Source organism: Chroicocephalus ridibundus, chromosome 3 (assembly GCF_963924245.1).
Source record: "Chroicocephalus ridibundus chromosome 3, bChrRid1.1, whole genome shotgun sequence".
Taxonomy (NCBI): Eukaryota; Metazoa; Chordata; class Aves; order Charadriiformes; family Laridae; genus Chroicocephalus; species Chroicocephalus ridibundus.
The window spans coordinates 124,220,192-124,244,739 of NC_086286.1; positions in this window are offsets into that span (position 1 = coordinate 124,220,192).

Here is a 24,548-nt window from a genome sequence, read left to right on the forward strand (position 1 = left end):
ATGAAAGAGTTATCGGCACAATAATTCTTGAAGTCCCTTATAGATTGTCAAGAGGAGCTATGAGAATACAGAGAGATTTTTCCGAATTATTTCATACACATAGTGCTTTCTGTAAACATACATGTGCATAACCTACAGACAAACAAATATATATTTATTTTACATTGCAGTATGGTTACAAAATGGTTACAAATTATGCAATACATAAATTTCCAAGATTAAAATGTTATTATGAACTAAATCATTATGAAGAAGTTCTAGCTCCCAGATGAAAGCTAAAGTACAAAAAAACTTACCAATAAGATTCAGTTACTCCTTTTAGAGCTGGCACATTTCTCTGACAAATTCAATGAGCAAACATGTGGCAGATCAAGTTCGGACTAGGTTTTGTCAAATAAAAGCGTTGCTATAGAAAGAAGATCCATTAGGAAAGATACGTGCATCTGAGCAAGGAGGACTGACTGAACCTGGGTGGTGGTTGAGGTAAACAATATGTTCACCTTCGTACCTTTATGTCCATCCCATCTTCACATCTCACTCTACTTTTTTCTTTTCTTCATATGAATCTTTTTACATTGCTTTAATTTCTTTTCTAGTTCTCACTTGGTTTGATTTTGCCAACTCTGATTTTATTTTCTGCGAGGCATTTTTTTATATTGGTCATCATCCTTTAAATAAATTTCTACTTCTGATCTTATCTTTGATTCTGATGAATACTTGAGAATGGGGGGGAGATAAATGAAATATGCCGTGAAACATAAGATCTAACTGCTCTTCTAGGCAAAGAAGGTTCAGTGGATAGAAAGGGTCTATTAGAAATTTAGGAAAACATGAAATTTTTAGTTATCAAATCAGTGAAAACAGCCTTCAAATGGGACAAGTAGGAACAGAAATTACTCTCAGCTCTCAAGATGGAGATTATTGTGCTTATCAAAATTATTTTCTGATATCAGTGTTTACAGTAAGTAGTAATTCAGAAAGACTTTTCTGTCCTGAGTTTTGCAAAAAGGAGCAGAAAGAATGAGATTAATTCTGCATCACATTAAATGTCTACAGAACAAACATCTGCAGATAAAACCATACCAGACTTCCGTCACAGTCAATGGGGAGACAAATGGCCAATTTGGGGTCTGATGTCATCTGTCTCTTAGAAATCTGATTTTAGAAGACATTGACTGTCTAGGAAGGGAAGGTCTACAACTAGCTTAGACGTAGGTGGCTATGTTTGGTTTAGTATCCAAAGATACACGTCGTAAACTAAAGAAATGGGTCTGTTTATGGATTACAAGACAGCTACCACCACTTTGCAGTTCAAAAAAGAAAGTGTGTGCGTGTGTGTGTGCATGTGTCTAGATGTAAACATATCTGTGTGCATAGATAGATATATGCATACGGTTTCCGCAAACAAATCCAAGGGGGAAAAATATATATGAGCATGTAGCTATTTTGTTACATCCCTTCCACCTTCTGCTACTGCTGTGTTATACAAAGCTTTTATTTATAAAAGGTAGTAATTTTGTTCTAACATGCAGAACACCTGGCTCCCCAGAATATCATTATGGAGAAGGAATGCTTTTATTGTTTTATGATTGTTGCTATCAAAAAACAATAAGAACAGTAAATGTGTTAACTGGTATCTAATTGTCTTTCTATGGCTGGTTTGACAGAATAAAACACCAGAACCTTCTGGAAGCAATTAAAGGTATTAATAAAATGGATTTGCTGCGCACATTTATTGCTGATCACAGCACAGAGCACATAAGCATACATGAAAATTACATTATTAAGCTGTATGAAGCGCTCTTACATTTTACCTGGACTGCACTGTTTGCTGTCTTGACCTGGGAAACAAAAACAGGGAGAAAATGGAAACACTGGTTCAATCACATAAATTAATAAAGAATGAAATCACTCTTCCTTCTTTGCAGGCCATGGGCCAAACTTACCCAGATGTAAGTTTAGTAAGGCCAATCATGGTAAGGAATCTGGGATCGATGCTTTCATCTTTGGCATGTTATTAAGTGTTTTACCTGTTTTGGCAGATGGAGCTTATCCACAGTAACAAGAAATAAGCACAAATTGACTTTTTTTTTTTTTTAATGATAAGTAAAAAAAAATTTCATTTTTAGTGTTCCTGAATTGTCTGAAGCACTGAAATGCACTTACTGGAACAGACACAAATTCCTGCAGCCCTTACCCAGTCCCTTGCCATCCAGCAGTACACACCTTTGATCGAGGAGCTTCTGCTTAGAGATTTTTTCAGAACAGAGGACCGTGTGTGTTTGGATGTGTACATGATTGCACAAATTGAGAAAAGAGGTAAACCTTTTCTACCCAGAAAAAAAATCCAGCCTAATTGTGGAAGTTAAACCTACTCCTTTGAAACATTTCCATACTGTGAGCCTTTTACAACTGCAAATAGATTAAAGGGGTGTTTAAAGGTGTAGCATTAAATGAGTACAAATAACTGTTTTACCTAAGTTGCCTGGGGTACATCAGTAGCCTTCTAAATGATCAAAAGGTATAGCTGGAGGCAAGGTCCAAAACCACCTGCTTATATAAAAGACTTTTATAAGAGGTAGCTGATATCATACATTTACATTGATCTTCCTTTAAACACTGTAATGAAATCAGCATCAAAATTATGTTAAAGTAATGTTATATCTACCTTAAAGAGATGGGAGCAGGAGAAGTACAGCTCCATCCTTGAATTGCCCCATGTGACACTGCAACGAGACCCTGTATTACACCTGGATGTGTCTGTGGCTCAGCCGGGCTAAGTTCTCTTAAGCTTTTTTAAACTGATTTTGACATTGATTCAGATCCATGGAGGACTCCTTCACACTTTCTTGAACCAGTTTAGTTCTAGGTGTGAAAACAGGTGTTTTGAGGAATAAGACCCAGACCTAACACGTACAGCTTGCCATTATTGCTTTGCTGGAGTAGGGTATTTTCAAGCAGAATTAAGAGCAGAAGTTCATTTGGAAACAACTGACATTTTTTCTCCTAATTGTGGCAGTTCCAAAAATGCCCCACTTAACTGTATGAAGTATTTCACAGTCTTGCACATCTTAACAATGCAATTATGTATAGGATACGTAAATATATGTATCCTATAATACTTTGCTTATAGGATATGTATATTTAAAAAAATCTAGGAAAAGATAAATCACACTAACATCTGCATTGTTATTATCCTCTTTGCATAAGTCATATTATTTTCTCAAGCTTTACCTTTCAAATCCATTCAACATATCTTGGTATTTGTAGCGTACACACTCCTCGTGGTCCTTGATAGAATAGTCAATATTTCTACAAACAGTACCACAAAATACGTTTTAGCTATATCTTGTGATATAGCAATAACCGTCTTAATCTGGCTATTTGTACCTTCTATCACTCTAATAATCAGATACTAACAGTATAGCACAAATAGAAAGCACTATGTGGTCATGAGTAAAGGTGAGACAGAAAAAGTAAGAAATAAAATGTGATGTTGGAATAATTTCTTTCCGTTGACCCCTATGGAATTTGAGGATAGTTGACTAAAATGGAAGCATCCACACTACAGACCAAGCTAGGAAAGATGAATTTCATCTTGTGATGCCACCATTGGCAAAACCAGGACTGTCTTTCTGTTGCTTGTCTGCCAAGAAGAGCTTCAAACCAGAGTCTGACTGACAGTGCTCATGATATGGCTTCTCTAAGTAGTACTTTGATAAAACTGAAGCCTTGCCTCATAGTTTGCAGGACTGGAGGCCAATCTGTGCCTGCAAAGCAAGTAACCAGATATTTCTTTCTTAAAATATTGCTGAGATGTTTCTTAGCTATTGCAGGTAAAAAATAAAAACCTGAACTCAGACCTGGACCAGATTGATTTTCCTTGCTAAAATATGGCAATGTAACTGATGTTTTATTTCCTCCTTACAAAATAAAATATTTATTTCATTTTTAAAGGGAAAAAAATAAAAAGAAAAGAACCCAAGGAAAAGTCCTAGAAAGAAACCTGAAAACCTGAAAGGACATTGATCAGCTCCTTCTCCCCCATGAACGCATGCACAATGACAAGCTTTTAAAGTGCCCTTATTGTCAGGATACTGACCTTGTTTAAGAAAGAAAATGACATCTTTGTGTTCTGCTTTTATTCCCTAACCGGGTAACTTCCATCTAAAAACAGCGGAAAAAAAGAAAAAAGGAAAAATAAGCTTTTTGGGTGGGGGGATTTGTAATACTTGAACACTATTGCTTAGAAAAAGACAGAAGATCCCACAATTATGTGCATTACTTTCACGGAGAAAAGTGTTTACAAAGTCTAGGAAAAAGGAAAAAAAAAATACACCCACAGCCAACCTCGGGGTTTAAAAGTCCTTTTCAAGATATCATCTTTCTCTCCAAGGTGCTGAGCTGGCGTCGATAAAAGACCTCTCCTTGAGAATAAAATGCAAAAAGTCAAAACAGTTTTCTGCTTTAGAGGAATCTTTTCAGAGCGTTTGCCACCATTTCAATCATTTCTTCCTCTCTCTAGATAATCAATATAGGAATGCTAACCATATTTTAAAAAAGATAAAACCCAAAAAAAGTTATGTTATTCGGGCTGGTGTACAGGCTGCAAATTTCGTGACGAAGTTAGGCTAAAAGACACTAAGATAAAGTCTGTGAGGCAATGATGTGGAGATATTTGGAGAGGCAGAAGCCAAAGGCAAGATGGCAGGGTCCTGTAGACAGCAATGCCACTGAACGTGGAGAACGTGAAAAGATATGAACCTGGCTTGCAATTTTTTTCTTCCAAGTGAGGCTGAGCACATTCAAGCGGTTGGTGCACCGTGCCACAACATTGCATCTAGTTGGACTAGATGATCATTGTAGGTCCCTTCCAACTGTACTACTCCTGTTCTGTTCTGTTCTATTCTATTCTATTCTATTCTATTCTATTCTATTCTATTCTATTCTATTCTATTCTATTCTATTCTATTCTATCCTAGTCAAGATCAAGGAGCGGGAGTGGAGGAAGAGGAAATACCCTGTAGCTCTTTCCTCCATCACCTATGCTGAAAGCTTTGTAAGCCAACACAGAGGCTTTGGCTACCTCTGTATTAATAAAATTAACAAGTAAGGCAGAGAGTCAAGTACCGGCAAGTATTTTGTTAAAACTGTAATATGGACTCTGGCATAGTTTTACCACTGGCCAGTTGGCATTGACCCAACGGCTCACAATCATGGATTGAGGGTCTATTCCAGCCACCCTACCCAACAGCCAGTTTGGGTACTACACTTTTTTTAGGGCAGAGAATTACCTGTGTCTTCTGGGGAGCAGCTGGTTCCTAGTACAGATGTGGATCAACTGCCTATACCTGCTCTTGAGCAAAGTCTAGAGATGTAGTTCTTGGAGTCACAATGCTTGCTCTGGTCTTTACTGGGACACTGCAATTACATGTTGTCCTATCATCCAGGCAAGGATGAAGAAGTGTTTTGTTCCTTCAGGTGAACAAAGGTCAGTATTAGCAATTTTGAGGCTGAATACAGAAAAGAACTTCAGAGACCAGATGATCTTTTTTTAAAAAAATATTTATTTTCTTCTCTTCTTTTTATTATAGGTCCTGGTTGGATGGGATCACTGAGAGCAGTCCTCTCCTTTATTCATTTTCCTCTAATTCTCTAGTTTCACCACCCAGCAGTGTTGTCTTTCTCTGTTGCCCTTTTCCCTTGGGAAGGCTTCTTCCAAAAGACAGGATGTGAACAGTCAAGTTCTTAGGGGATTTTCTATGATTCTATGAATTTTGGGCTTACTTTTAGTGGTTTACAAAGTTAGTTGTCCGTATCACTTATTTAACAAAACTGCTTTGGAATGCATAAAGGCAGAGACCCGTGTTCACATTGCTCATGTTAGAATTGTAGCAACAACAACACTAAAAACATCAACAAAAAGCCACAATACATTAATAAATAAGTAAATAAATATAAGCTAAATAAATGCAACTTATGTCCAAACCAGCAGTTTTGGGAACAGGAATGTTGTAAGCATTGTTCTGATTGCTAAAATTTTAATTCAGAGATTTGGCTAGAAACATCTGGCAAACATGACATGGCATACAAAAAGCAAACAGAAAAATAAAAAAGAACATGCACTGAGAATATTTCATGCTCTCAGATAATTAATATAATTTAATAAAGGTAGACAAATATATATCAATCCCCAATGGCCCTTTCCTAGACACTAGCAAGCAGATTCTTTTTAAGCATCTTGTAGTTTTTAGGAAATGTCTGGGAGGGATGCATCTGTTTCTAATTCACCATCAGATTTCTATAAAAATGACTCAGATTAAAATAGAGTGCAACTCATTAAAACTCAGGGGTAAATTAAAAGAACCTGAATGAAAAGCTCCGTTACAACAAAATACAAAGAACCAGGGAGCACTGTGTTCCTTTGAAGTATGCATGCTGGTGGAGAGACCACTCTGCACAGGACAATGAATTTTCAAGTCCTGAATCTGCAGCTACTCCTTACTGAGAGGCACATGAACTGGAATAACATCTGTTGGGGATGGTCGCATGAAGAATGTTGAGCCAGCAAATGTCATCTATCATCTTTCTGCCAACAAATGATGAATTCACCATCTCCCTTTGTGATATAGGATATAGGAGACCAAAGTAAATACCTGTTGTCAACACCTGGAACTAAAAAGACCACCTGCCAGGATTGATTGGCATGACTCGCCTTTAACAAAAGCTGCCTCAAAAAGACTACAGGACAGAGACAGGCAGGCAGAGTTCAGAAGGAACTTAAATAGCACCACATGCTCCCCACGACAGCTTTATCTGAATCCTGCTCAAAGCCACCTCCCCTTGCTTTTTAATTCACAAGTTGCTGATGTCTTCAGAAGTGGAAAAAGAAAGGAAGAGAAGAAAGGAAATAGTTTTCCCTCTGCTTTCTCCAAGAATAACACACTGTCTATTTGGCTTTGGTTATGGGTAATGATAGCTGTAATTTCAGAATCATGATTTATTTCTATCATCTGGCCAAATATTGTTAGACATTTCACACAAACAGAGGCTTGGGTTGAAATGTCTAGAAAAATATGTTGTATTTAGTTGTCCGACGGTCTTGTGGAGGTTCATGGCCTTGACTAGAATTTTTCCCCAAGTTTGAAGATGTTTCTGCCAAAAGAAACACAACAGGAAATTCTGTCTTTCAATACAACAGCAGCTACCACTTCCCTTGTGCTGTATTTTGTCATCTGCAAGAGAGCAAGGTAACAAGGTAACTTGCAGCCTGATATCACCTGCCTCCCACTGAGCCCTTTCTCAGAGCACCATGACTCCCAGCTCCTGACCCCGCTTCATGACATTTGAAATCTGCTCACAATGTATCATTGACACTTATGCCACAGCTTGCTGAACCCTGAAATATCATTAAATGCATGCATGGCAGTAAGTGTATCAAGCACATCATATTCAATTTCCTACTGGCCGCAACCTGGCATTATCTGTATTTCTGAAAACTGCTGCCACCTAACAGTAGCTATTTTTACATTCCTAGCTCTGATGCAAATAATGAAGTAAAGGGATGGTGCATCTGTACTGGGATTGCTGAAACTGAAAAGAACAGGAGTTACTGACAAAGTAAAGAGGTTTTGATAAAAGTTCTCATAAGGTCAAGTTGTTGCATAACTAATGTAGAAAAATGCATCTGCAGATGATCCTCATACTGTCTACTAACTGCTGAAATCCATAATGATGAGATGCTTGAATCTTTATCCAACTGTGACAAAATAAACTTGGGGGTCCCAGTAAACAAGTCCAGGAAGTAACAAATAGATATTGGAACTCTAGAGCTTCTTCATGATGGTGTCACAAGAGTGTACAACTACCACCTATCCTATAATATCCAACACTCATCTTTTCTTGAGCAGAAAGGGAAATAAGACAAGCTGAGAAGGAAATAGAATTGCAGGAAAAGGACAAAGAAATCTCTTTTTGCAGAAGTGTAGTGGCATCCTGTGTTTGGTTTGTTAAGATTAGAGTAGTTATAAATGGATCTGTAAGGTGCTGGGCCTGGATTTGTTACTTTAAAATGAGTCATGGGATGACATCTCATGAATTGTAATAACCAAAAAGTGTACAAAGCTGTAATTGAGGAAACACTACTACTAAAGGTCTTTTAAAATAAGATTTCAGATAAGACATATCTCAGTTTCCTTAATTAACTGATTCAATGCTTCTGTCAATGTTTATCCTACCGAGATCATATAACAGACTTCTACAGAACCTGAACCAGAGCTCGCTGATGTCAATGTAAACCTCCCATTGAAAAAAGCAGGACTGCACTGTATTTCTTCTGTTAAATACTCTGCATAGGAAGGTGGTCACTATATACATACGTTGTTTTAGCTGGATTGCAGGTGGTTGGGAAAAAAAAAAGTTCAAAAAAATAGAAAGTTAAACAATGGGTGAAGAGAAAACATTTCCCAATGAACACTGATATCGAACATTGAGATGCAGACATCTACTAACCATTGTGATCTCTGGTACCTATTGTTTATGTTATCTGGACATGTCACGCTAGCTTATGTGACATTTAGATCCAGCCAGGTCCTTACTTCAGTGCTGCAACCTAAGAAAAGGTGCTGTTGGCACTTGCATTTCACATAATATGCTTCATTGTGTAATCAAGCAATGCCATTGGAAGTGCCTAGTAGGACCTTGGCTTTTCTGAACTGACCATGACCAGCTAGACTAGTTTTCCAGAAAAAGGTTTAGGTTCAAGATGAATTTATCTATTCCACTCAGTCACTTGAGGGACTCACATTGGTAAGCTTGCTCAGAATCAAGCCTAACTTACTAAGATTGCAATAAATTCAACTAAAATAAGTAAAGGGTAAAAATAATTAGCATAATAGCCCAGTGGCTAGGTTGGTCATGCAGAAGGCAGAAAACCTTGTTTTTAGACTTTCCTTGGTTTGCAGGGTGGTTATGACAAATTTCCTCATCCAAGCAGAATTTTTTCATCATTGTAATACTCTGTAGATAGATCTCTACATGCTTTCTACAGCACCACAGCTCAAGACTGGCAAGATTCATGAAGCCATAAGGAGAAAAGACAGAGACGTGCAGTTCAGGCACTTGGCTGGAAGTAGGAGGCTTTGGTTTCTTCCTTTTGCCACTTTTTTGGTTTGTAGAAACTAACTATCAAATGCTAAAGAAACTTCAAATCTTACATCAGAAGTAGTGAATCTCTGGATGCCCACTTAATTCTGCCTCCTCCTACCTAACTAAGAAAATGAAAAAACAGGATTTTAGCTGCTCATTTCACCACCCTAATCTCTGTGTCAGACACTTTAGTTCACAGGTGAAAAACGAGGAATGAATTTCCTTCCCTGCAGCCTTTGCATCCCAAAGCTCTTTGGTTTACAAAGTGTTCAGGAACAGATATTCTCTTGTTAGGTGTTGTTAGAGCCAAACGCACGCAGTAAATAAATGGACTGTAATTCTCTGAGAGTAATGTTTATTAAAATAAGCAGGTTACTAATATGCATATAAGCTATTATTTATTTTTAACAGTAATTTTGGCTTTTTTCTCCTGATCTATGCTTTTCTCCTCTTTAAAATAATTTGAATTTCCAAGCAGATACTTTAAGTATTTCTGAGCAGGAGAATTTTTTGTATCAAATCCTAAGATTATATTGGCAAGCTTACAATATCTAGCAAACATTTTTATTATTATTCTTTTTTTGTACTTACATCCAGAACTGAGAAATACACTGAACAGCAATGGGTATGTTTTATGGATCTCCACACACACACAAAAAAAAAAAAAAGGAAAAAAAAAAGCATAAGATAGAGCCCCAGCGAAAGCAATGAAAACATTTTCCTTTCAAAGCTTTTATTTTGTTGCTAGGAAAATATTTATGAAATGCAGTTTAATGCATTTGCTGAAAATTAACAGAGAGATGCATTTGCAGCTAATTAACCTATTCTCAAAGAAAGCAGTTGGGAAATGCTTGATTAATGTTTAAGGCATAAGATACACAGAAAAAATGTAGGCAAAACTTCATCATGGCACCCAGGAGACCGCTGTGTGACACAATCTAGAGTCTGTGTGTAGCTCACTCTCCACAGGAACTAATTTTGAAGCACCAGAATGCTGTGAATTGTCTGTAAAACACTGTAGAAGAAACTCAGCATAGAACAGAAGGCATGCTTTCCTTAGGAAGAATGCTGATAAAATTTTAATGAAGTAACATGTTGTCATGGGGATTTGTTGCTATTCATTAATTCATTGTGCTTTTCCCCTATAGTTTTGCTGAAGTTGAGTGACAAATTGTCAAGTAGCAGTCTTAGAGGTTTAAAGTTTCTCATTGATAATCTAACTTTCCTGCAAATTGTTTTAAAGGATTCAATGTTTATGGAATAAACCTTCTGAGGTATTAGACTCATCGGTGTGGGGAGAGTCAGGGGATCGGCTGTGTTTACCATCTTCCCTTGACCACCTCGCTAGCAGTCTGACTGTAATACCCACCTCCCAGACACAAGTCCAAACATGTCTGAATATCTTCAGACACGCTTGTATTATCAGCATGCCCATCTTTTAAAAAAACAGAACAACGGACCTGAAAAATGTATGTCCTTTCCCACTGAGGGTGGGATGAAGAGACTGGCTTGTAGCCTGAGATGCGTATTGCTGTTCCCCAAGTCACTGGTAGAAAATAAGTATATTCCATGGTTTAGGCACCTGGGCGTGAGATCTGTCGTGATTTTGATGCAGTTTGTTTGCGTATTTTTAGATATTAGGTGATATGAGGGTGGTGAGGCACTGGAGCAGGTTGCCCAGAGAAGCTGTTGGTGCCTCATCCCGGGAGATGTTCAAGGCCAGGCTGGATGGGGCTTGGATCATCCTGGTCTAGTGGAAGGTGTCCCTGTCCAGGGCAGGGCATTGGAACTAGATGATCTTTAAGGTCTCTTCCAACTACTACCGTTCTATGATTATATGAAAACAACTCCCATCAGGGTGGCGAGGGTCGATGTAAATCTTACATTTACAAGCAGGTAAGTTCATAAATTAGCAGAAAAAGATTTTCTTGACCGACATTTCAACAACAGCTGGGCTGATATCCAGATCATAAAATGGTGAGGTACATGGAGAAAAAAGTTTGGTGGCCTTTGTTTGGGGACACAGGTTCACTCCATGGCTTTGGCTCTCAGGAACTGAGTGTTTTTTTGTTATACAATGTATATTTCTACATCAGACTATGCCTTCTGTCTTAAGCTTTGAAAATATTCATCCCCAGCACAGACTTTTTTTACTGTTTGATGGCAAGATAATGTTTTTATGTATAAAAAGTTACCCTAAACTACCCAAATGCTATGGAGAATGACAAGAAGCAGCTGTTTCAGCCGGTTTCAGCTGGATCAGTTGTTTCTGATTTGGGCTATTCCAAAGGTCTGATGTTTTGGTTTTTTTTCTATGTAGGGCAAATACTTTCAAGGTTTTCAGGAATAAGATGGTTTAAATTTTGCACAATGAAGTGACATTCACATAGCAACACATTGCTAAGTACAATATTTTCCTGGGCTGGCTTCCAGTTGTTTTCCAAATTTGATGACAATACTGCAATTGAAATAGCTAGGGTCTAATATCAGACATGACCATGAAAAGTCCTAGACTCCGGATTTTATCTCCCCACCAATATAGCTAAGAATGAAGGTGGTGATTGTAAACAGATACTTTGAGGCATCTCTGTTTTCCCAGAATTTTCCTAAATGTTAGCAGTGGATGTGCATATTTCAGTCATGTAGGGAATATGTAGGAAACAAAATTATTTGATGAATAGCATGATCTACTATGATCCACTACATTCATTTGTTCTAATGGTATCACCCACAGTTTTGTAATACCTACAACTGAAAGTGGTTTTCCTTCTAAGGAACACCATAAATTTTTCCTTTCCATTTCTTGGCTGGTATCCAGAATAAACCTTCCCAACCACCACAAACACCGGTGCTCTTAATTGTTCAGTCTACTAGAAGAAGTTTTAAAACAATGCCTTAAAATTTTAAATTTCGTATCAGCTCTGTTTTATCAGAGTTCACCCCCATACTGTGTTTGCTGGCCTGTTCCCACACCATTTTTCTGGAAATGAGGAAACTCAGTGTATCAGTTCAAAAGAAGTTACCTCAATGGTGGCTAATGCCTGCTGAGTGAATTCACTCATCTCACACCCCGTGCTTTTCTGAAGAGCTGTCAGGTGGTAGAAAACTTGAACCATTTACTGCTGGTACTGTACCACATCTCAACTAGAGAAACTAAAGGTGTAAGAGACTCTCATTGGTACCCAGGCCATCATCCAATCTTGCTGGTCATGCTGTGGCTTACTTGGAAAAAGAATAACTCCAGAGATTTAGTTTGTCTCTATTATTTAATTTCTTCTGACATTATTTTCTCACTTCAACACGGTTAGAGTAAAACTGTGATTGAGAAAACAATCAGAAAAAACAGACTCAGGAAACAAAAAGCCACAAAATTATAGTTCTAATTATAAGAACTTTAAGAGTCAAACATTTAGACTGTCAGTTGGTTTAATTGGTGCAATCATAGATCAGGGTAACTTTACACCAAGTGAGAATCCAGGGCAGAGCCCGCTTTGTTAGTATTAAGTGGGGAGTTAAGCCAAATTATCCTGATACACGTTGGATCAGAATCAAACCTCCTGTGATCCTCCACCTAGATTTTCTTTGCTGTCTAGCCTTCTGCATCTAAATCCCCTTTTAAATACACTTGCCTTTCATTTCAGTAGGACCTTAGCATAATTTGCACTTTAATTCTACCTTTTGCTAAATGATCTTAATGTTCTTTACAGGAATTAATTGATTAAGGCTTGGTCTGCTCTTAAGAGTGGATGCTTTTATCCTCAGTTTATCCAGGGGGATATTGAAACATATCCAAGTCAAGTAACAAGCTCAAGGTCACAGGAGGGGGGTGAAAGAAACTGGGAATCGAACCTCCACGCCTGGATCTGCCGTGCTGCAATCTCTGCACTCAATTGCACTCGTCATCCTGTGTGTGCATGCAGGTCTGGATCCAGCTAGTTTTAGCGAAGCCTTGCAGTGAGATACAATTAATTTGTTATGAATGCCTATAAATAAAATAAATGCTGAAATGATCCACACTTCTCTGTTGTCAAAAGCATCCCCATCTCTCACAATCCCTACTCACTGGCTTCTGACATTATTTCTTGCTTATTGGATGACAGTTCAGTGCCTTGAGTGTTCTTCTCGCTGTAGGGTTAGTAGGATAATTGACAAACCACAGGGACCAGATCCCTGGATTAGGATGACCGGACTGTCAAAACAGCCATGACAAACTCTCACATCAACTTCTACTGCAAGTCAAGTCTATGAGGAAAAAATGCACCTTGGCAGGGCCAGAAGGGAAGTCTTTAGTTTAAATCTTTTCCCACTGCACAAAAAGCTACAGCAGGGGGAGGAGAAAGCATGGATCTTTCTGTTTAATTCATAGAAAACTCTGTTACAGCAAGTCACAATTAATTAGAGTACATGAGTAAACATTTTGGGGTCCTATTGTGTTTGCTTAATGTGTTTACTGGAATGCATGACAGATGTCACTTCTGTTTCTTATTAGAGACTGATAAATGATGGTATAGTCTGTGCATGTGAATACATGGAGGGACTGTAGCCCTTATGCCCACATACGCACGCAAATCCACTTACTTCTGCAAGGTTAGTATTAGCATCTAAAAGTTGTGAGGACTATTTGAATTAATTAGTGTTTACACAGGTATTGTACAATTTAAAGCATTATAGAAAGATCATTGTTATTATTACTGAATAATACCTTCAGGGGTTTTTTTACATTTATTTTTTTTTTTTAAAAAGGAACACCTGAAAAACCATTTGCTTTACTTCATGTCACTTTTAACATTTCTCTTAGACTTTCAGAAATTGTCACACATCTTTGAAATGACAGCTAGAGTGGCATCTGTTTATAAAAAAAAAAAAGAGAGAAGCATTTTCTGTATGAAAATCTATATTGCAAGTTGTTAAAACTAAAATGCAAAATACATAAGAAGGTTATTTACTTAGTTCTGCAACTAACATATAGGGTTGGAACACCTAGGATTAGAAATATTCAATTATTTTTAAAATATAGAACTTAAAAATTGTTCTTCAAGCACCACTTGGGCTTTGGAGTATGGCCAAATGGTTCTAGAATAGTTAATCAGTTTGTGGGAGGTTTTTTTTAGTGAGAGACACATTTAAAAAAGTGATGTCAGAAAAGAAGATTCCACAAGTACTTCTTTTCTTAATGTCACAGAATGCAAAAGAACAAGTATAGTACTGAGGATGAGAAACCAAGGATAAATGTAGGAGGAAATGACATTTTTTGCCTGAAAAATAAAATAAAAATTTTGGTCTGCACTTCCCAGAATTTTGTGTTTTGTTTCTTTTTTTTTTCTTTTTTTCTCTGAGAGGCAACAAAGTTTTCTGGTAGGGGAAAAGAATCTTGTGATAATGACTGTTGTTTATTCAGATGCAAAATGCCCTCACATTTCTGGAGGCACACATTTTTAATTTAAGAATTCTCTAATTTTTTTCTTATTTTTTTTTTTAGCTACACAGTCCATCCCAGTTATGGGACTCCTTAAAGACGGTTCCTGTTGATTAAAGAAGGTACATAGGCATGTACACAACCAGGTTTATTCCTGCAGTTATAGAAAAATCTGTAAAGAAAAAGTAGAACCGGATTATTGTGGGTTTTTTCCCTCATGGTGCAGAATGTGAACATCAGATACATCTAGACCTTTTAAAACATTTTCTGATATATGGTCAAATAACTCTTTAGCTTCTGATAGGACTTTGGAAAGAAAACCAATATGAGGGACCCGAGTTATACTATCTTCTAGAATCACTTTTAACAGTCCTGAGTAGAATGAAATTTCATTAGCTTCAGGGAAAGTTTGCTGACATCCTGAGACAGCCAAATAAAAAGTTTATTTTTGGCCTTAGGCCAGTCCTGCTTATTACCTGTGAAACTCAGTATCAGTGGGAGATTTGAACACAACCTCCTTTCTTTGTCCAGCCTGCTGGTTCCTTTACTAACATTGTTCTTCTTGATGTGGTAAGCAAATTTGGTAGTAGGGGAGAGGAGTCAGCAACCTGTAGCCATGGTTTTATATTATGCCAGCTGGATCCTTGCTTACGGCAGGCACTAAGAGATGTTGTCATAACATGTCTTGATCATTTTCAAGATTAGAATTACTTCAGAATTAAGATTCAGAAGGTTAAAGCAAGATGGAAATATACAGGACTTTGCAGGTTTGGATGTATTAGCCTTTAATGCTAATACTTCGGATGTATTAGCCTTCCTAACAACAGGAAAGGGCAAGATAGGAAAGCAGATCTGGAGAAGGCTGAAGCAAAGATATTGCAACAATCTGAAGAGAAATGAAACATCAAGGTAAAGCAAAACCTGACCTCAGACTGTGACACTTAGCCCAGTTTTGTTTTTCAGTTCCAGTAAAAAAATATGTAATGACCTGGAAACTTCTTTTTCTTGCTTATTATTATGTGTCTTCACATCTTCTGATGTCAACAACGCCCCCAATGGGCACATCTCAATGTTGCAAGTAAGTTTCTAGCCTAATTCTATACAAGAAGGTCTTGAAATTTTGTAAGTCTATTCTTATTACATTTTCAGCCATAATTAGAAGGAAGGGAAATAAGAAGCATTCGCCTCTCATTGATATTTTAGTTACCTGATACTTTAAAAATGCACCATAACAAAATTAAAATGTTAAGCAGTTTTTGTTTAAAACAAAGTCATCCCAAGTGAAAAATCTGGAAGTTTCCTTTTGGAGATGATGACATGAAATGTATCATTGGTTTTCCAAACACTTTTTTTTTTCTTTCTGCACAAAATAAATCTGTGAAAGTGGATTAAATTCATAAGACCTTTTGGTAGTACTAACTGTAGTTCTCACAACTTCATTGTAATATAAGATATTAAAAAATATTTACAGCAGGAAACTTAAAATAACAGAAAGCCTGTTCCAAGGGATAATTTGAGCTTTGGAGATAACTTCTATATACTAATTCAACATTTCTGATCTAAGTAATTGTATATGATTGGAAAAATGATAGTGCTGTCAAATTCATGTGAGGTACAAGCAAATTTGCCACATAAAAGAATGACACTATTCAACATGGCAGAAACTGCAGAGCTACAGTTTGAATAATTTTTTGGTTAAGTTCTACAAGCTTGCCCTGATTAAGGGTTCTTCCAATATAGTAAAATTGAAAACGTCATTCTAGAAGCAATTTTTCACCTATTTTATTTCTTTTCTATATTTTTGCAGGAGTGTTCTTCACTACTGAGTTCCAAATATGACCTTCTATTAAAACCCAAATTATAGCTCTCCATGTTGGGCTTCATACAATGATATCACATATTCCTGATCCTACTTGTGTTTTATGCAATTAGGAGCACATTTAGAGACTTTCCTGGTAACTGTCAAGGAACACCAAGCTGGTGAAATTACAGACACCTTTATTTCAGGAATTGATGAACGTGTTGCAGTGAACAGTCAGCAGTGACCACCCACCGCAGCATTAGCTCACTTAACGGCGTGTTACACCAGTAGAATGGAAGCCACCAAAGAAACACCTGAATTTCCTCCTCCAACAAAAACTTTCTAATGCTTACAGCATTGAAAGGAAGTGACTTCCCTCAAATTTTTGGTAAGATAAAATGACCGAGACCACTAAAAGCAGAATTCAAGTCAGTGCAGTGCTAAGAATACTGGGGAGTAATCAAATGGATAATCTTCTGAACAAGGTCTATATAGGAATAAATATTCAATATGTTAAAAACAAAAACACACCAAAAGAGACTGAAGTCCCTTACCATTTGCATGTAAGAAATCCACATAGATGTTATGAAGGAGCAGGGCTGAGTCCTCATACAGTATAAATCAGGATAGCATTAATTAATTTTGTGTTTCTAGAAGGAATGAAAAAAGAAGGAAGAAATGTTTTGTGTGAAAATTATTCTCAGTTTATAAAAACAGCCCTGTGTTTTTGGAAATTTACCCACAAATTGAGATCACTTTTTCATGGCATGACTTGGATTTTTAATCAAGAGCAGATGTTGAAGGGAAGCTAGTCAAAAGCACCTGACCAAACTTCTATTTTCCTCCTTGTCCCATCTGAGCTAAAATACGTATCACCGAATGAGGTTGAATGTCGCTCAAGGTGCAATTTATAACCCACTTGTTCATATCCACTGGCTGACTCAAAGAGGCGTATAAACTTGCAACTACCTATAGCTAAAGAATCTTTTAGCTCAGACAATTAAAAATCCGGTTTTTATTTGGTAGCAATTTGGGATAAATTGTGAGGTCAGCAATGTTTCTGCATCTGGTCTTTATTTGGCAAGGCCAAGAGTTTGCCAAGAGTTTGGCAAGCTTGAACTCTTAAATCAGAGATCAGGTTTTCTTTTTATTTTGCACCTCAGCATCTTAGAAGCAGGATCAGAATTATGCAGAGAAAAAATAATAATTACACACACAAATTACACGTACTTATAAAATAACAATATATGTGTTTTTAGAAGGAATTGAGAAAAAAACATAGATTCCAGCTCAAGATTCACACCTGAATATAGTGGAAGTTTCTGACTTTAGTTCCAGCAATTACATGCATTTGTTGAGATCTGTCAAGAAGCCAAAATGGGATGAATGAAGAGGTCCCTCATTAGGTTCCCACTGGCAGCCCATAAGGTCTTGCCTTCAGCCTGGGTATTGCAGGCAGCACTTTGACAGCACGGCACAGGATCTCAGGGACCTTGTCTAGCAGAAGTCTGTAGAAGTTTTCCATTAGAAGTTAATTATTTCTAATAGAAGTAATTATGCTGGATATGTAAACTGCCAGCCCAAGAGGGAGTCAGGGCAAACGCTTACCTTCCTGCAGAGTACAGGTCAGTTGGAGTAATTTGCTAGCTACATTTGGTTTAAAACCATGTGACTTCAAGGTCAGATGGGGACATTTCTCTGAATCTGCTTCTGCTGCTTGGTTGTATTTATTAGGTATATCAATCGCATTTCCTGGATCACTTGTGGTTTCCTGTGCTCAATATATATCTGATACTAGTCATATCTTGTGTGATACTGGAAGGAAGGTTGTAAATGTTTTGGGTTTTTTTTTTTCATGCTTGTGTTTTTGCTGTCTTGGCCACACTCATTCTGTTGTTTTCCACTCTTTACTGAGACTGGTGACAAGTCAGTCTCAGAAAATGGTCACCTTTTTGAGCATGTTCATAGGGGTGATACAATGTCTTCACCCTTGAAAGAGCTCAACTTGGCCCAAAACATGAGGACTCACTGGCTCAACTAGGAAGAGAAACCTTTGTTGGATCATACTTGAAGTGCTGTCTTTGCTGTACTGAAGTTTTTTCCTTCTTCACACCTGCAAATTGTGGACATTCAACAAACCGCAAAATGGAGTCTGAGATGGCCTCTGAGGAAACACGTTGCCACCTAGCCCAAGGAGAAAACTTTTGCACAAAGGCAAATTTTCACCTTGATACATCTTCCACCAGTGACTTCCAACCAGTTGTACTTAAACTATTTTTACTGTTGAGATTGGCTTGTTTATTATGAGGCTGAGGAATCAAGTTTGGAAACACCCAGCAATGAAGGAGTAGTATTTACTGTTAAAGATGGTGCAGTAAATTCATACGGCCACTACCCTTTGTAATAGCACCAAAATGGGCATTTTCCTTTTCTGAAAGTTTTCCTTCTCTATTGTTCCTCCTGCTACGTGCCTGCAGTGTGTCTCAGTGCAGGAGTCCGCAAATGCACAGGTTATCCCACTGCTGTCAGCAGAATTATTTTTATTCTGAACAATCATTTGCAGCGGTGAACTTTGAGAGTCACTTACAAGGAAATCCAGTCATAACTGAAAGGGTATATGAAATGAAAACTTAATCAATTAAATCAGTGAGTACCATAAAGGGAAAAAAAAATCTAGCAATGTTTGTGCAATTTGTATCTATTTATATCTAATTGTAGTTTTACATATTTTTATGTATATGTCTCCAAGCAGGTAGCAATTAGGACACATGCAGACACCTATAATACAAACAAGTTTTACTTACTAACTCTTTGTGCTGTATGCTCATGAGCTTTACTTATTTTTTGAACAACCGGTGAGTTAAAATTGCAAATACCTACAGATCTGAGCCTGCCTTGAGCAGCCTTTTTGGTTCTGATTCCTGACCTACTTTGGAGGTTTTATTTATTTTTTTTGCTGAAGGTAGCACCCAGTTTTTCAAAACAAGAAATGCTGAGCTGGAAAAATATTTCTATACAATAACTTTGTTTGACAGCAGTCAGTAACTGTAAACTATGTAAGTTCTGGGAATGAAGGATTATATCAAATCAAGGAACAACAACTTTGTCCCTCTAGGTAAATATACGGTGGCTTGAACTGGATTGTATGAGGAGAAATGCAGGCAAAGGAGGAGGAAGGAAAGGATGATATGAGGAGAGCAGTAGCTCACCCACTATTACCGCACATTGCCGTATATATGTCCCGGCTTCATAGAATCATAGAATCATAGAATCATAGAATCATAGGGTTGGAAGGGACCTCTGGAGATCATCTAGTCCAACCCCCCTGCCAGAGCAGGGTCACCTAGAGCAGGTTACACAGGAACACGTCCAGGTGGGTTTTGAATGTCTCCAGAGTTGGAGACTCCACCACCTCTCTGGGCAGCCTGTTCCAGTGCTCTGCCACCCTCAGGGTAAAGAAGTTCCTCCTCATGTTTAGGTGGAACTTCCTATGTTCCAGTTTGTGCCCATTGCCTCTTGTCCTGTCCCCGGGCACCACTGAAAAGAGCCTCGCCCCATCCTCCTGACACCCACCCTTTAAGTATTTATAAGCGTTGATAAGGTCCCCCCTCAGCCGTCTTTTTTCCAGACTGAAGAGACCCAAATCCCTCAGCCTTTCCTCATAAGAGAGGTGTTCCAGTCCCCTAATCATCCTCGTAGCCCTCCGCTGCACCCTTTCCAGCAGTTCCCTGTCCCTCTTGAACCGGGGAGCCCAGAACTGGACACAGTACTCCAGGTGCGGCCTCACCAAGGCAGAGTAGAGGGGGAGGATGACCTCCCTTGACCTGCTGGCCACGCCCCTCTTGATGCACCCCAGGATGCCATTGGCCTTCTTGGCCACAAGGGCACATTGCTGGCTCATGGTCATCCTGTTGTCCACCAGGACTCCCAGGTCTCTTTCCACAGAGCTGCTCTCCAGCAGGTCAGCACCCAACCTGTACTGGTGCATGGGGTTGTTCCTCCCCAGGTGCAGCACCCTACACTTGCCCTTGTTGAACTTCATAAGGTTTCTCTCTGCCCAGATCTCCAACCTGTCCAGGTCTCTCTGTATGGCGGCACAGCCTTCCAGTGTGTCAGCCACCCCACCCAGCTTGGTGTCATCAGCAAACTTGCTGAGGGTGCACTCTATCCCCTCATCCAGGTCATTGATGAATATGTTGAACAGGACTGGCTTGTGTGGTGCCAACGCAGATACAGGACGCCATTTCCAGAATGGCCACTGCAGCTAATCAAAGACAAAGGGTGGATGATGAGGGCACAAGAAGAGAAAGCATGAAATCCAAATCCATGTCCCAAAACACCATTAACTTGCTTTGCAATCTTAACTAATGCTGGGTACTTTTATTACCTTCCTGAGATGCGTCTGTCTTTCCCATGCTGTTTAGTCAAATAATGATATCTAAAGTTTGCATTTCTTACATAAAATCATAGAATGGTTTGGGTCAGAAGGAACTTTGAAAATCATTCAGTTCCAACCCCCCTGCCCTGGACAGGGACACCCTCCACCAGACCAGGTTGCTCAAAACCCCATCCAGCCTGGCCTTGAACACCTACAGGGATGGGGCATCCACAGCTTCTCTGGGCAACCTGGGCCAGTGTCTCACCACCCTCACAACAAAGAATTTCTTTGTGATATCTCATCTAAATCTCCCCTGTTTCAGTTTAAAACAGTTACCCCTCGTCCTATCACTACATCCCCTGACTACAGTCCCTCTCCACTTTTCACACCTTCATCTTAAAGTAGCGTGTGCAACTTGTGTTGTGCAACAAGTCAGAATCAATAGAAACAAGGAAAATATATGACCTTTAGGCCAACTTGCTGATAATTTAAATGGCTTTCCAGCATCTGAATGCTGCAGTGACAGGATTTCAGACAGCTAATTAGACAGAGCTTCTGCAGTAGTAATATAAAATAAAGTGCTATTGTACTTAACATATACTTTTTCTGGAGATCAAGGCTTTGCATACAAAACATTGATATGAATATGTGTTATTTAATTTAATATTTATCAGATTATACAGGGAAAATAGACCATCTCCAGCAAAAGTGGAACGCCTGCAGTTCTATAAAGGGGAAAAAATCTAGCAGATTTCCAAATAAAAATTCAAATAGGCTTTAACTTTTACAGCTTTGAGTACCAATAGGTAGATTAAAAGATAGCTTGGAAAAATGCCTGAGGGAGCAAACAGTTGCTTAATGAGGATACATGGAATGAAATTAAAATGCAGCCTTAATAAAGATAAATTCAAAATGTAATGTTAGCAAAGTCATATTATTTAAATCACATTCCCATCTATAAAGTGACTACATTTGGTCTATCTGGAAAAACAGAATGAAGAAAACATACACAAACCCTCTAATGATCTCCCAAATCTCAAAGGTTGATTTCAAAATTATGGAATAGGATTTAGCCCACAGAGAATACGAATGGTTACATATAGTGAAGAAAAACTCATTTCAACTTAGTGAATCTTCAAAGCTGTCTTCCCAAAAGGGCTGGATGTGCATGTTTTGGCTAGTGAGAAACAGATTAGTTTTGCTAAATATTAATAAGCCTTTCCTATATGCTTTAATACTTGTTATATTCTCATGCTGTTTTCCTTAGCAGTTAGAGTGTCTTATTGATCTGACACAGGTATTTCACTCTACAGTCATACTGACACTGAACACACAGATGTTAAAAATAAGACCTGCCAGACTCAGAGCTAAGTTGACAGACATATGCTTCATCAGCAGCGTGTACTCCATCAGACATAGCTCTCATTCAGCTCAGCCGTAGGACCCTATCATTTACAATATTGCACTGAGATGTGCTAAAATATTGTCCATGATCTTCTCCAGTCTCAACATGACTGAAGACACTACCTGTATATTGACTCTGAGGGAGCAGAATTAGGCCTTTGCCACGCTCGTTTGAAAGTTCTGCTGGAATACATGAAGCCTATCCTCTCCTGTCCTTTAGCTCCCCAACACCCCATCATGCCAATAATTACCTGAGAACACATTTCCTCATGGGTTAATTACCTTTAATTGTGACACTTATACCCTTACCATCCTTCTCACAGTCTGATATGAGTGCAGATGGGAGAGAGAATAATTTTAAGGGAACTAGAGACTTATTAAACAAAACTTCATTGTAGACCTTCCTCTGCTTCCAGTAAAGTCTGTAATGAAGTCCTCATTGCCTTCAACAAGAAGTGTGTAATGAGAGATGAAATTTTTACTCAGTGAGATCCCCAGTGCTTATTACTCTTTGCTCTGCGGTATTTGCCTATTTTGGGGTGTGGTCCAAGTTTTCTTTCTTTTTGTAATTTCCTTTGTTTTGTACTTAAAGAATTTAGCTGATTAAACACTTAATATATTTAGTTATTTTGTGGAAATGAATAGGACTTACATACCCTAACGTGACACTGACTTCCTAAGAAATTAATCTGAATAATTCAGATCAGAGAAAATATCCACCAATCCGTCTTCAGCAGTGTCCAGCAGTGGAGATGTTTACCAAGAAATATGAGAAAGAAAATATAAGAGTGATCCTTCCCATGATACATTCTTGCAGCCTCCAGCTGTTATTGGTGTGGAGGAATTTTTAACTCAGGTTTTCAACTGAAGTACCATTAATTTGCTTCATTCCTCTTTGAACCTGTTTACTACAGCCTATGGTTTTAAGCTCCTCAACTTTTAAGCTCCTTAACTGTGCAGTGAGAAAAAGACAATATTTATTTGTTTTAAACTTGCCGCCTGGTTATCTCCTTGTACATCCCTTCCTTCATTTATTATAGCAATGAATAAACACTCTCTGTTCACCTTATTTATTGCATCCCTCCTCAATAACTTTTTCCATGTTGAGGAGTCCTAACCAAGGAAAACTGAAGGTTTCCTCTACCTCTGATCATCTTTGAGCACCTTCCTTTGTATCATTTCTGCGGGTGACAGATTTTAGTTGAGAGAAAATAGGGATTTATACAATCATATGCTGTCTTTAATTTTTATTTCCCAAATAATTCCTACATTTTTGAAGGAACTGACCATGACCATGCAGGGAGTGAAGTAAGAAAAAGGGAACCAGTCATGGCTGTTTGGCAAGGGCTCTTATTCCTCAACTGCTCTGTCTCCTCAGGTGTCAAATATAATTCCAGAAATCCTTTTGGGGCTCTAAAAGGTGGAAATTCAGTGCAGGCTATCACACTCTGTCCAAATAAGAACACGGTTGGTATATACAAGCCAGACACACCCTGACAAATACCCCATCACATGATACAGCAAAATGTGTTCAGTGTATATGGAAGGAGACATGTTGAAGCAAGCCTTCATCCTACATTTGAAGTGACATTTCTGATATAAGGAGCTGGTTAAGATCGAGAAAAATCACCAAGAACAATTCGCTGTATAGTAAAACACTTCTCACATAGCTGAGACAGCCTTTAGCACAGCAGCACGCAGCATGTACTGCTCCGAGGCTTATTAGAATTCTGGTGAACAAGCTTCTACAATTATGATTTGATTTTAATTAGTTTAGATATTAGCAGAATAGGCCCCAGCAGTCTTTAAATGTCACTGAGTTTCCCAGAAGGCCAAGGGTGTCTCAGCCACCTTTCTTGCTTTGTCCAAAGGGCCTCCGGGAAACCAAGAAAAAGCCAAGAAATATCAAAGACTCCAGTATACTGTGGTCACCCACACTAATCAGCATTGAGTCTGTTAAGTGTCTCTTTGACTAACATTACCAAACCTTTTAAAAGAAGCACATTTTAATAATTTCCTGAAATTACCCACTAAGGGCATATGTAACATTTAGCACATTATTGTGTACACTGCAATGAGGTTCATCAATCAATCAAAACAGAGTGCAGCGTGCAAGTTTTAAGCTACTTCACAGAAGAGACTGTTGTTGAGAACTTTTCAAAACACATTGATACAGGTCTACTGGGGCGGTAATTAGGAAGAAGGTGACCGGTGCCATTGTGCACTGGGAAAATATTATCAGGTAGATTCCGACTGTGGAGCAGCTTTTTTGTTAGCTGAAGCAGTTGATTTGTTTTTGTGAAGCTTGGAGATTGAAGGGTCCTTGAGGAATCTGAAGGCCTTGACTGTTGTTCAAGTCAGTCCTTCAGCTTTGAGAAGAAGAAGAAAGAAATGTAGAGCTA